This window comes from Carassius carassius, chromosome 16, assembly GCF_963082965.1.
Source record: "Carassius carassius chromosome 16, fCarCar2.1, whole genome shotgun sequence".
In the NCBI taxonomy this organism is placed as follows: domain Eukaryota; kingdom Metazoa; phylum Chordata; class Actinopteri; order Cypriniformes; family Cyprinidae; genus Carassius; species Carassius carassius.
Window position 1 is genome coordinate 16,041,201 of NC_081770.1, and position 15,614 is coordinate 16,056,814.

The 15,614-nt window shown below is 35.7% G+C and overlaps 1 pseudogene; it reads right to left on the minus strand.

Moving 5' to 3' along the window:
* Positions 1-15,614, minus strand: part of LOC132160193 (DNA annealing helicase and endonuclease ZRANB3-like) — a 51,460-nt pseudogene that overhangs the window by 20,170 nt on the left and 15,676 nt on the right.

The window sequence follows — 15,614 nt, forward strand, 5'->3', positions numbered from 1 at the left end:
AAATTGTTTCGTTTAGGTGAACTACTCCTTTAAAGAACAAAGAAAACACATACGTTGTGCTTTGAGTGCATGTGTGTACAGATTGTGGCTTTCATGCGTGTCAGAGCGGCGGGCGAACACAAACACACAGATGTACAGTACGTGTGTAATAAGACAGCAGCATCTGGCCTGCTATGTGCTTATATCTTTGTGTTTGATTTTGCATCACCAGGCTGTTGTCAGAAGACAGGCTGACGATCTGATCGATGGCATTGGACTTGATGGCGAAAACAAAGCTTACGAAGATTTCACAAAGTTTTCCAGCGGTGACGCTGAAGGAAAGCAGCATTCTTGATTTGACAGGTGCCAAAATCCATTCCGCCTCACTGTGGCCGTGATAATGAGTCATTTTCAATCTGATCTATTTCTGTCGTTCAGCGCGCACACCTCCTTTTTTCTCTTTAAAACGTTTCTGCCTGTTGTTCTTTCGCATTTGGATTCTATTGTAAGTTCAGCAAGAGAGGGGAGGAAGCTTCGACATCGCTTTACTGAGGATCAGTGCCCTGGATCAGCTGTGCCTTTATAAAGCCCGTCAAATATACAGGGGTCCAAAAGTCCCAGACCAAACTGAAAATCTGGGGTTCAAAATCTAATTTAGATTTAGACGTGGAAGTAAAAAGCTTTTTTAGGATTTGAGTGCAACTGCCACTAACACAAAAGACAAACCAACCGCTAAGACATTCTTAAACTGTTAAAAAAGTAATATTTAAATATTATACATAAAAAATATTTAATGAAAAAATTTTCATTGTGGTAATAAAATAAAATTTATAAATAATAATATTTATTTATTTATATATTTTTAGGATTAACACAAACAAAATGCTAGGACATTCTTTAATTGGTAAAATAATTTAACTTAAATATTATAGTGACGAATATAAGCTTAAAAATGACATGCACGTGTATGAGTGTATGCATATATATATTAGTGGTGTCAAACAATAAACTGTGAATAATTGCATCTAAAAGAAAAGTTTTTGTTTGCATAATTTTTGTGTTCTGTGCATATTTATTGTGTAAATATAAATACACACAAATGCATGTATATATTTCAGAAAAATGTTGAATATGTTGACATGTAAAAACGTAAATATCCAAATATATACTTTGTGTATGTGTATTTATATATACATAACAAACAAAACTGTTATTTTGTATGTGATTAATCGCGATTAATCATTTGACACCACTAATATATACAGTATATATATATATGTATATACACAGTATATAATATATTGGGTGATGACGGAATAAATGACTGGTCATATACAGCATTTGTGTTGAACAAGAGTGAATGATTTGTCCAGGGTTTTTTTCTCTCTCTGTCTCATCGTTGTTGTTGTAATATCTGGGAATCCAGAATGCGCATCCATCAACCGAAACATATATTTGCTGAACCCTGTTTGTTTTACGTGTTATTTATAGCAAACCATATTACAGATGCTTTGTCAGATTTAAGTTGAACCGCGTTCCCAACGCGCGCCGAACCGTGTGTTGTGAACCGAACGGTTAGTTTTTTTTTTTTTCAGCGAACCGTGCCACCCCTATTGTTTATGTATTTACGTCCTCATTGAGACGGCAGATGCTGAAATTACGTCTATGTAGTAAACAAACCCGCACATCTCTACCATTTATTAATCCACACACAGAACATGCAGGATTCATATTTCAAACAACTTTTGCGGCTTAACATTTACAGATACTGGTCCATATGGAGATTTGATTTGATTGATTTATGCTAACTTTGACAAATTCTGTGACTGTCCATATTAAAATGTAAGTTTCATTTTCATGAATCATATCGCTCTATGCGTCAAGAACCGGGTTGACCGGGTACTCGTTACCACCGGTACTTAAAGAAACCTGGTACAGTCACATTTTAATTTTTTTAGTACCGACTTGGTACCGAAGTGCCGGGTCTTTTGACAACACTAATACACAGTGTAAAATATATTTACTTAAAATAGTACAAAATTTAGTTTAGAAAATATTTACATTTATTTTATATTTTTATATATATATATATATATATATATATATATATATATATATACATTTATTTATTATTCAAGTGCTACTGTCATGAACACAAAAGACAAAACAAAACAAACACATATTTAAATTGTTAAAATAGTTTAACTTCTCATTAAAACTATTATGCTACAAGCTTAAAAAACAATAAAAATATAGAAATATTATGGATTTAACATTTCTTTTATTAAAATTCATTTATTTTTCTATTAAATTACATTTAGTTCATGTACAAAATATATAATAATATATATTAATATATTATTAATATAAAAATCTAAATTATTTAATTTGATTATTTTACAGGTTAAAAATGCGAACTAGAAGTCACCACTGATTTCAGACTTTAAAACCTCATTATAAATTAAGAAAATGTGCCATAAGTGCGATAATATCAGGATTTTGCTAAGATGTTTTGAATAGATTTAGCATATTGTGATTGCCAAGGGTGTTGTTAAATGCTTGCTTAGTTTTCCTGAGCAGTTTTGAGTTAAATCAAGTTAAATAATGGCTCAGTCTGAATTTTAACAGCACCTCAACAAGCCACATGATTTCAAGCCGATTCATGCGTGTGTGTAGATTTCACCTTTCTGTGCATTTCGTGGACTTTCACACCTCTCGCAGTGTAGTAGCAATCCGTTGTTGGAGAATGAACATGCCGAACAGTTCTACTTCTGATTGTGGTGCTGAGCCTGCAGTCCCGCCGAGAGCCTTCGGGGGGCACACAAGGATGACGGGGGCTCTTCTACCCCCGCGTCGTGACGAGGGGCTAACCTGCCTAAACTGCTTCACCTGTTGAGAAATGTCCTCCCCCTGGTCAGCCTTCTGGTCAGCCAAATCAGAGCTCTGGATCTCCGGGGTTCGAACAGGCTCCGCCCCCTTAGGTAACTGAGCGAGAGGAGATCCGTCGGAGGGTGAATCCCCAGTTTGTTTCCTCTTCTTTTCTATGTTCACAGAGGGGGGAAAAAAACGATCGGATGTCGTGCTGCTTGTCCCTTTCAAACTGTCAGATGGAAAGGAAAAGAACACTTTTTGTGACACACAAAGTGTTTGAGGCTAAGAAACTTCATCTCATGACAGCAAAGTGATGAAACCAAAGACACTTCAGAGAGAAAAGCACTTTGTGAGGTTCAGGTTTTCATGAAAGATGGGAAGCCTTAGGAATGTCAAAAGTACCAGTTTACAAGAAGTATCTTCTGCTTAGCAAGGCTGCATTTATCTGTCCAGTAAAAATACATGCCTGATTCAAGGGGGTCTCAAAAATGGCCCAAAAATATAATTTTATTAATTTATAAATTTTTAAGATAAATTGTGCTTTGTTTGTATACGTAATGTTTGCTAGAATGTTAAAAAAGGTTCAGTGTTAAGTAAATATTTTAAAATCATTGTTTTGTAATAATTTTTTTCTTTGAAATGCACAATAAAAACAGTAAAATATATGGATATTTAATTTATGCAATGGGGGAAAAAAATACATAGGGGAAGTATACACGGAAAACTGTGTTCGGTGTTTGGTATTCGGCCCAGTGTTTCATTTTGTTTGGCTTCGTCTTTAGCCAAGAATCTTCATTTTGGTGCAACTAAAGTCGCATTTTACATCTAATACAATGAAACTTTTACATACGTGAGAAAAGAAAATTCCGTCCTTGTCCTCCTCAGAGTCACCTTCCATGGTGTCACTTGGTGTCCATGCCTTAGCAAAGTTCAGAAAGTCCCATTTCTCTTCGTCTCCCACCTCAGCTTTCAAATACTCTTTCTTTCCGTTCATAGCGCTGCCCGTAACCGTTTCCTGTCCAATATCATTTGTAAGAATCACAGAAAATTAAGGCACATTTTCCAAACAAGTCTCTCCAAAGTTTACAGTAGATATTGTGTTGCCACTTAATTTATTCCCAAGACATTACATATTGATTATTTTAGAAGTGCTTCGGCAAGTCTGAAAAACTAAGTATGCACCAATTCAAAACTGTACATTTAAAGTAATTTATAAAAACTTTCACAAAATGACAGTGGAAAATTTTGGGGTGCATCTATGAATACTGAAGGTGACATTTTTTCCTTATCTGAAGGTTGAGCTACCGTTCAGTTTAACATGGACCACATGACGGTGTCAAAGTTTCCTTTGGCGATGAGGTAGTGGATGTGTACCGTCTTGGTCTGCCCTGTGCGATGTGCTCTGTCCTCTGCTTGTTTGATGTCATAAATGTCAGACCCTGAGCACAAGGAGATTCATCTGTTACATACAGTATGACGGCAATATTTCCATGTGAAGTTGCATGAAATGTTATGAACAACAGATGTTACAAAGAAGAACAGTACACTGTAAATAATGTTGAATGTTACAAGACTGTGTGATGTATACATTTATCAGGGGTTGAGGTGTTACAAAGTAAGATATACTTAAATAAGGTATGCACAATAATATAGAAATTTTATCGGAATTGGCCGATAAACCCATCGGTTGATTTTAATTTATTTTTAGCTAATATGTCTTGCCCATAAGACTAATAGCTCACATATGCTCAAAGAGTGTGATAGTGATAAAATCACATCAGCAGTATGTTCATTCTTGAAGCAAACTTTTGTCTGAAGGATGATTTGATTCACATTTTGGATTGCCTCATTTAAAGGCAGGGTAGGTAATAAATGTATAAACAACTTTCTTCCAAATTTGTTTAAACTTTCTATATATATCAATGCATAATTAAAATGTAAGTACTCTGATAAAAAGACTATAAAAATCGAGTGACTCTAGACCGTTTAATCGGTATTAAACACAGCTCATTATTTCCATTTCGGGACGAAACATAGGATTGGCTTAGGCGACTGTCACTCTCTCGCAACCATGGCAACCACCCTTTTGCCACACATGACCTGCCCACTTGCGCGTGCACGTTTGATTTGAGGAATTCAACAGGCACGGATCCTAGGAATACCAAAACAATGGCAGAGAAACAGCAAGCAAAATTCACAGTACCAGCCTACGCAGTTAGTGAAGGCAAACCAGGCAAAAAAAGGAAGACAGTAACAGTACAAGAAAAGGCAATGAACAAAAAGTCTTTGGATAAACAAAGAAATAAAACGCGAGGTAATATCGGCGTGGCTTTCCAGCGATGGCGAGAACTGAGGGAACTCAAGGGGCTGAAAAGTGACTCCTTGATGGCTTTATTTCTGCTGGACAGGTAAATCTTTCTTTTTGTATTTTGTTATTTTAATTATCATACATATTTTTTTGTTTATTTATTCATGAAGCATGTGTCATTAGCACACGTAGCTGCGTAATATAGCTAACATAACATTACTTAGCGAGCCGTAGTAGAGGCTTTGGAAGGAGCCCAGAAGGGAGGGGGTGGAGTGAATGGAAATAATGAGCTGTCTTTAAAACAGTCGTGAGAGGTCTACAGACACTCGATTTTTATACTTTCTTTTTCAGAGTACTTACATTTTAATTATGTATTGATATATAAATAAAGTTTAAACAAATTTTTATTAAATTATTTTATTTTATTTAAATTTTTTTACCTACCCTGCCTTTAATCTGCGAATGCATGTACACAACGATGTGTCCAGTGTGTAAGAGAGTCAACACTTTCTAGCAGTGCAGCAGTGGCAGCCTCCCCTGGGTCCTAATGCCTTACCAGATTTATTTACTTAGGGGGTGCTGTTAGCCTCTTTATAGTAGAATACTTGTGTTTCTGAATAAATTAAGCCATATAAAGGTTATAAAATCATAAGTCTGTTTTGAGTCAAAAGCTATAGCTTGGATATACATGATTAAAATCCCAAACATGACACTTGTAAATTAAATAACTTAATACATACAGATTTATTCAGAAACACTTAATATTTTTCCAAATGGATTATGAAATCTTAACTACAATGAGCTCTAAAAGATTTTTTAAAGCTCTTCTAAATCTACAAATAAAATGTCAATCTTCAAACTGCATCTTCTGAGGCAAAAAACAGCAGGGATTGATTTTATTATAGTTATTATCAAGGCTTTCAACGTACTCTCATTAAATAAAGAATTTTAATAATGTTTATTACTTCTAACCAATACGTTTTTGCTCAGAACTAACCAAAATTTAAAATTATTTGTTTATCATTTCCGCACAGGAGAGACATGGTGTCGTTTCAAAAACAAAGTGGAATATATTGGTATTGGCTATCGGCTAAAATGATTTGAAAAATATCGGCATATCGGCAAAAATCTAATATGGTGCATCCCTAGTTTAAATAATAAGATAATGTGTTTACAAAGTATTGTAAAGTGTAACAAATAATAGTATGGTGTTTAAAAGGTTGAGTGTTATGAGGTTGTGACATATAGAACAATGGCATACATCATATAGTATGACAGTAATATTTCATTTAATCGAAAAATGTAGTTATTGAGGTTGACACTTGAGGGTGTTACAACAAGGTTGCGTGGGGAATGAAGAATAACAGTATGATGTAACAAGATTGAGGTGTTATGAGGTCCTTTGAAACATTAATGTCGAATGATGATGAAGTGTTTGAGATGCTACACGGTACGTTTACAAGGTTGAGGTTTTATAAGGTTTTGTGAAATGTTATAAACAACAGTGTTTGAGAAGTATAAACAATCAATTCAATGTTTAAAAAGTACTAGTGTGATGAGGCTGTGAAGTTGACATCAGGGTGTTACAGAGTTGTGTGGCATACAAACGTATTGAACGTACATTGTACGTATCGTTACAATGTTTGTGACGTTATGATATTAGAAGTCTGCATTAAGTGTAAACACTACAGAACTGTATGATATATTCAATGTTTGGGAGCATTACAATTTCAGCGTTACGAGTTTGTAACGTACTACATATAGGAATGTTACAATGTTAGCGAGTTGGAGATTTCAGAAGGTTATGTGAAACAAAGTAACTTGTAATGAGTTAAAACCATTTTATGATGTTAAGTGTTACAATGAATGAATGACAGAGACCTTTTTTAAATGATTCAGTGTTACGGGGTTGTGAGACATACAGTACGGAGGTATGTTAAAATGATTATGAGGTTGACTGTTACATTGTCTTATGTAGAGGAATGTTACTATGTTTATAAAGTGAAGATGTTACAAGGTTGTTTGAAGCATTTTCAACTAAGTGATTTTGAGCTTGAGTATTATGAGGTTGTGAGACATACTATATAAAAGGAATGTTAAAATGATTACGAGGTTGACTGTTGCGAAGTTATGTGATATATTTATGTTAATTAATGTTACAAGGTGGAGATGTTACATGGTTGTTTGAAGCATTTTCAACTTATTCCTGTAGAGTGGAATTATACGTTAACAATTACTAGTTAACGCAGTGGAGATGTTACAAGACTTATGATTACAGTGTTGGGGTGTTACAAGCTTGCATGAAGCGTAAAGACGAACAGAGTGGATGTTAGAAGAAATATGTATGTTACAAGGAACTTTTACAAACTTGTGTGAGGATTTACAAACAGCAGTACAATACTCATAAGGTTGAGGTGTTACAAGATGGTTTACCTGTCCAGCTGCCTGTATACTTAGTATGGCCACACGTGTGTCTGGATTATTTTGAAAACGATGCACAAGTTGCATCCGCTCTGCAGATGAAACACTGCCATCGATGCGGATATAACTAGCCTGGAAAAGAAGAGAGTCTAAAGTAAATTTTCATTATTTTATTTATGCCTAAAAGCTTTGTAATTAAGGCAAAAATTGCATCTTTAAATCAAAATCCCTTCCAACTAAAAGCATTGCGAGAAGTAACAAAACTCATAACGATGGACTCACACAATAAAGACTGAATTTTGCAGATCTGTGGTTGTTCAGAGAGCATTAATGCACTCAAGACGAAACTTACTGTGAATATGACGCATCCAGAGTTGTCAGTTGGCAACTTTTTAGTGCGTTTCAAGTACGTTTCTGGCATTATCATCTTCCTACCATCATCTGACAGCTGTAAAACACAGGTGAAGCTGCGTACAACACCTTTCTCTTTCTGCCTCGCTCAACTTCAGAAATGTTCGCACCCGTGTTAATTTTAGCTTCCTGCCTAACTTTCCCATCTCTCGCTCTGGGTGCGAGGAGCGTGTCAGGTGTGAGAATGTCGGTGCATGTGCGATCACACCTGCTGGTGCGAGGCCCCCTCTTCCCCCATAAGATTCATAAGCACCAATTAACGGCAGGACAGATAAAAAAGAAAAAGCCAAAGAAAATCTTCACAGTGTCTGGGATCAAACGTCTGGCCAGAGAGCAGCAAAACAAGAAAGTGAGAGAGAGATGGAGGAAAAGAGGGGGCTGGGGGCCAAAAAGAAGAGGAAATTGACAAAACAAGCTCTCATTAAAACAGTGAGACATCTGTGAAGACACCGTGTCGGCAACCAGCCGCGCTCTTTAGGGTGCAAAGTGTTTTCAGCATGGCGCTGTGTGAACAGGCACAAGAGGAACGGATCATGGTAAAAAGATGAATCAACAGCTCTGATGAGATGTCTGTTAGATGACAAAAATGGATTTGTCAAGTGATGCAATGCAAGTTTTGGGCTGATACCATTCAGAAGTGCACCGAAGTCTGAGATGAATTTTTTAGACCTGGATCATCGAGTCAGTGAGCTGATTTTGAGAACCGGATCAGTATGATTTTTAAAAGTCTGGTTTTGTGAAATGGACCAAATGATACAATGTATAAATACATCTGAATTTAAATAAATCATAGTTTTTATGTCCATACCGAACAGAAATGCAGAATTCACCTAATATTTCTAGATAATTCCATGTTTTTTTGTTATAATTAAATAAATATTATAAAATTAATAGAATATACAATAAATATTTGTCAAATTTTTTTAATATAAAAAAATACTGAATCATATCTTATAAAACCACTCAAAATAATTATTTTATAAACCAGACTTTGAAATGAAGGAATTACTGAATTACGTGATACCAGTTCACAAAATGAGTCTGAATAATACTTTACAAAAGCTGACTGATCAAGTTTTCCAACTCAACTCACTTGTGACTTCGTTTGACCCAGTTCACAAAACAAGTCTGAATAATTCATTTACAAACCGAATTGATCAGGTTCTCAAAACTCAATTGTTTGATCCAGTTTACAACTGAGTCTGAAAAATTCATTTACAAACCTGACGGATCAGGTTCTCGAACTCAAATCACTCTTTACCAAAAGAAAAACTACTGAATCAGTTGATCCAGTTCACAAAATCAGTCTGAATGATTCATTTACAAACCGAATTGATCAGGTTCTCAAACTCAACTCACATTTACTGAAAGAAAAATAACTTGATTGTTTCATCCAGTTCACAAAATGAGTCTGAATAATTCATTTAGAAACAGAAGTGGTCAGGTTCAGAATTACTGAATCAGTTGATCCAGTTCACAAAATCAGTCTGAATGATTCATTTATAAACCAAATTGACTTACTTTTTACCAAAAGAAAAATGTCTGAATCAGCTGATCCAGTTCACAAAAATTTGTTTGATTGATTTGATTACACACATACTGGGCTGCGTTTCCAAAAAGCATTGTAAGCATAAATTGATCGTAGCTCCATTGGTATCAATGGGTTTATTGAGTTTAAAAGCTTATGATGCTGAAACATAGCTGAAATACTGCACACCAGTCGTATAGACTATTTTTGTCCATTTCCAACGGCACAATATTCAGTTTCTCAAAATTTGCTCATCAGAATAAAGAAACTCCTTTAGATTTTTAGCAACAACAGTGAGTAAATGATGTCAATATTGACATTTTTGCATGTTTTTAATATAACTTTTAAACTAATGGTTTATTTACACACACTCACCTGATTGACAGCAAGACTCTGGCCTATTCTTTTGCCATAAGAATGAACCAGTGCCCTACTGAGGGAATGTGTTAAAGCAAAGAATGAACTCTACCCAGGGAATCAACACGCTCTCCTTCACCTCCTTTAGTACTGTCAAGCCCTTTCATTCGTTTCTTTTTCCCTTTCACACAAACAGTTTCTGGCCTTCTCTCTCATTCAGCTCACACACACACACAAACAACCACCTCTCTTTCTCTCTCTGAATGGGTCGGTGTGTGTGTGTTGGGACGGCGGTGTGACAGGCTTTGCTGCTGGCTGATTTAATGAACAGGGTTGAGGTGCAGACATACTTTTGCTTTCACAAGAATCTCAGCGCGCACACACACACACACACACACACCTTGGCCTCGATGACAGCCTCGGTACACGCCTGCAGCATACTGAGATGATGAGCAAAGACCAGAAACTTCAGCTGTTCGGTCTCCAACATCATCTTTATATAGTCCTTCACAGCTCCGGCCTGAGAAAGATGGGAAGAAAACAGAGAAAAATCATATCGTGATCCATCCTGGAAAATGTCGTTTAGGAATTCTAACAAGAAAACAATTCTAACATTCTAAAAACACAAACATTCTAATACTGTACCAAATGAATTATAAAACACAAAGTTTCAGATCTAACGTCTAAAAATTAGACACATGAAATTGTTTTCTGAACGAATGCTACATTTGATACAAATGGTCACAAACAACGTTATATATGCTTAAAAAAATATTTATAAACACTACTTTTCAAAAGTTTGGGAGCAGTATTTTATTTTTGTAAATAGATTTTTTATTTTTGAACGTCTCTTTTGCAATTATTTAATCAAAAATACTATAAAAACAGTAATATTGTGGAAACATTATTACAATTTAGAATTCCTGTTTTCAATTTCAAAGGATTTTAAAATGTAATTTATTAAGCTGAATTTTCAGCATCATTACTCCAGTCTTATATGCTGATTTGCTACTCATTTTATTATTAATGTTGAAAACCGTTATTTTTGTGTAAACTAAATTTTATTCTTCGATACATAGAAAGTTCAAAGCATTTATTCGAAAAACTATTCAATGTACCTTTGCAGAATGTATTAATTTCTTTAAAGAACTTGATATTTTATTTATAATATTATTATATTTTTTACTATTTATTTATTCATTTTAGTTTAGAACGTGATCTTTTGGCCATTTAGCTCCTTGGCAACGTTCCTAGTAGCTTTCTTCTGTAAAAATCTAGTCTATAAATGTACTTACTAATAAAACACCAGTATCTTTTATTATAGTGCTGCTGCTGGGCTTAATAACTGCAATCTGTCACGAGTGCTGCTGCGATTTTACTACATTTAACAGTGTTGTTTTGCCACTTTAATCTCAAATCACCTTTCATCCAGTGAAACCTGCTTTTCCTTCTTCAAAAAAAGCACAAAACTCCTCAAAATCCCTAAACTGCGAGAGAAACTCGTCGGCTAATGCCCATTATGGTTAGCGCAGTTGTTAAACGAACAGTGTACGAGTCATTTGCCGGAAGCCAGTCCTCTTTTCCTGAGTTTCAAAGCTGCTCTCGGGTTTCTCATTACTGAAGAGTTTTGTCTTTTTAATATCGCCTAATTGGCGCCCGAAACTGTCTGTGAAGGAGCGTGGAGGCTTTCTTTCTGTTGTTTTTTACAGCCTCGAGTGTATGCGTGTGCGCGGTGGCTCCGGTTCACTCATTTTCGCTTGGCAAAAACAGCGATTTCAAAAAGCAACACCATTCCTGACACCGCAAATTTCTGCCCTGAGAGAGAGTGGATATCGTCTCAGTGGCAAACAATAAATGAAAGAGCAGAGAGGACAAGAGCAGCGGGGATCAGAACACACGGGTTTGACAAATTAAAAACACACACACTGCTTTCACACTCGCGCTGGTTTGATACACACACGCTGGAAAGCTTCATTCAAGACACACGCTGTGCTCAGGAGGACAGTATAAAGCAGTCGTAGCGTTCGAGGAGAAAGAACGTCGGAATGAATAGACTTGCTTTTTTTTAACGACAAACCTGTGCAAAGTTGCTTTTTTTCTCTCTGAACTGTGATGTTAAAGTTGGTGAGAGTGATGCAAAAAGCCACGGAAGCCGCGGCAGGTCTCGTCTGGAGCTCATAAAAACACCTTGTTAAGCGCGAGATCTGCGAGGAAAGATGTCGGCCGATCAAAAAGGTCAGAGTTAAGGTCGGCGCGACGGCGGGAGCTGGTTCCCATGGCAATGCGGCGGTAGTTTGATGTGGAGAACAGAAGGGCCGGTTGCCATGCTGGTCGTTAGCGGTGGTTTCACGCTGTCCCTCATCGTTAGAGGAGGGGAAACTCACTGCAGATGGCTGTTACTCTGATGGCATTCGGAGAGAGAGATGAAGCTGAAATGAGGGCTGGCTGACTTCTCTTGTACTCCGATGTTAGGGTGGATCTAGTACAGTAAGGTTTGGGTTTACTGGAAGGGTTGTTGAGGTTTCAGAAGAGTTTAGGCTTATGATTTTTTGCCTTATTGATAAAATAAAAAGAGACAAACATTTTATAGTCTTGCTTTGAGGGACATGAGGCACATATAGAGACTAGACTTTTCACCTAGCAAACACCCAGAACTCCCGAGAAACATGTTGGAAACATGAACCTAGAAGACCTTAAAAACAGCCTGGCAACTGTGGTGTCAACTTACTTGAGATAATGTAGTTATAAATGTGGTTATATCAATGAACAACATAGCCAGGTTTCCTTCAAAATTAAAATAATAATAAAAAAAAAAAAATATATATATATATATATATATATACAGTACAGACCAAAAGTTTGGAAACATTACTATTTTTTATGTTTTTGAAAGAAGTGTCTTCTGCTCATCAAGCCTGCATTTATTTGATCAAAAATACAGAAAAAAATTTATATTGTGATATATTATTACAATTTAAAATAATTGTTTTTAAATTTATTATACTTTAAATTATCCTTTATTTCTGTGATGCAAAGCTGAAATTTTAGGATCATTATCACATGATCCTTTAGAAATCATTCTAATATGATGATTCATTATCAAAGTTGGAAACAGTTCTGCTGCTTAATATTTTTTCAGAACATGTGATACTTTATAAGGATACTTTGAAATATTTTGTAATAACAATATAAACTACTGGTCAGTAATTTGTCGTCAGTAATTTTTTTTCTTTCTTTTTTTTAAATAAAATCAATACTTTTATTCAGCAAGGATGTGTTAAATTGATAAAAAGTGATAGTAAAGAAAATATATTATTAGAATATATATTATTAGAAATGTTTTTTTTTTTATTTTGAATAAATGCAGTTCTTTTTAACCTTTTATTCATCAAATATATTAGACAGCAGAACTGTTTCCAACACTCATAATAAATCAGAATATTAGAATGATTTCTAAATGATCATGTGATAGACTGGATGTTACATGTGACACTGAAGGCTGGAGTAATGATGATGAAAATTCAGCTTTGCATCACAAGAATAAATTATTTTTTTTAAAGTATATTCAAATAGAAAACTATTATTTTAAGTTGTAATAATATTTCACAATATTACAGTTTTTCTGTATTTTTGATCAAATAAATGCAGGCTTGATGAGCAGAAGAAACTTCTTTCAAAAACATTAAAAATAGTAATGTTTCCAAACTTTTGGTCTGTACTGTATATATATATATATATATATATATATGTATATATGTGTGTATATGTATATGTATATATGTATATGTATATATATATATGTATATGTATATATATATATATACATACATATATATATATATATATATATATATATATATATATATATATATATATATATATATAATGTATATGTGTATATATGTATATGTATATATATATATGTATATATATACATAAATATATACACACATATATATATATATACACACACATACATATATATATATGTATATGTGTGTATATATATATATATGGTCTTATTTTAGTTGACATTTATAAATGTGTGTGTGAGGTTTTGTTTATTTTTATCCTATAATAAATAAAACTAAAATAACCCTATTCTGAAACACAGGCTTAATTATCTATATGTAAAAAATAATTCAGTTATGTTTTTTCATATGTTCATATATTCATCTTCATATGTTTCTCAGATACTGTATGTTCAAGACCACTTTCATGAGATTCAAACATTCAAAAACTAAAAATAGAAATTAATAAATAAATTAAGCTGATTCATCCCCTTTTTCTAAATTTGGTTCAGTCTTAAACTAGTACACTGAAAAGAATATTTGAGACCCAAAGGAACACAAAACTTATATACAACCCAGTGAAAAAAAGAAATATTAATTATTAACAATTAGGGCGACGTGAAATGAGAAATAAACATCTTGAGGATTTTGCACAAACTCTTTACCTTGGCAACGGCGGTCTGCTTATACATGTGTGTGATGAGACTCATCACCTCCACAAACTGATTCGCACTCTCAGAGCTCATCAGTTTCTCCCACTGCTCAAAACTAGCACTCGCTTCCTGTGAGAAAGAGAGAAAGTGAATCCAGAAAGGCCAGCACAATTAATGATATCGTAAACTGTCCTACTTTCCCTGTGTTTGGCAAAAAGCAGCAAGAAAAACAGAAAATAAAGCGAGATGAAGTGTGAACGAGAGAAAGTGAGGGGTAGAGGGAGCGAGAGGAAGGAGACAATTCCCTGAAGTTGCAGAACGACTCCTTGGGTCATGTGACCTGCCCAATTATAGCGCTACAGTGACAGCAGCAGTGGAAGATGGAAACACACCGTACCGGCGCTATAAATCTCCTGCGGGCACACACACACACACACACACACACACACACACAGAGTCCTGCTCTGCCCCTAAAACAAATGCAGATCCTCTCTGTCTCCCTTCACACAAAGGCGCCTGCACTACCCGAGAGGTGCTGCCGGGGTTTGGACATCAGACTGACAGGAAGTCAAGAAGTGAATGAAGGAAACGAAGCGGGAGAAAGACACACAACCATTATTCAGCCCAGAGCTCCTTTATATACTTTACAGTGTATAACATACACTGTAAACATAACACTGATAATGAGGTGACAAATGTAAAGAGAGTGAGGTGAGATGGATGGACTGACAGACACATGAATGGATGGATGGACGGATAGACTGACAGACACATGGATGGATGGATGGAAGGACGGATGGACTGACAGACACATGGATGGAAGGACGGATGGACTGACAGACACATGGATGGATGGATGGGCTGACAGACACATGGATGGATGGAAGGACGGATGGACTGACAGACACATGGATGGATGGATGGACGGACGGATGGACTGACAGACACATGGATGATGGATGGAAGGACAGATGGACGGATGGACTGACAGACACATGGATGATGGATGGATGGATGGAAGGACGGATGGACTGACAGACACATGGATGGATGGATGGGCTGACAGACACATGGATGAATGGAAGGACGGATGGACTGACAGACACATGGATGGATGGATGGATGGATGGACGGAGGGATGGACTGACAGACACATGAATGGATGGATGGACAGATGGACTGACAGACACATGGATGGATGGATGGAAGGACGGATGGACTTATGGATGGATGGATGGAAGGACGGATGGACTTACAGACACATGGATGGATGGAAGGACGGATGGACTGACAGA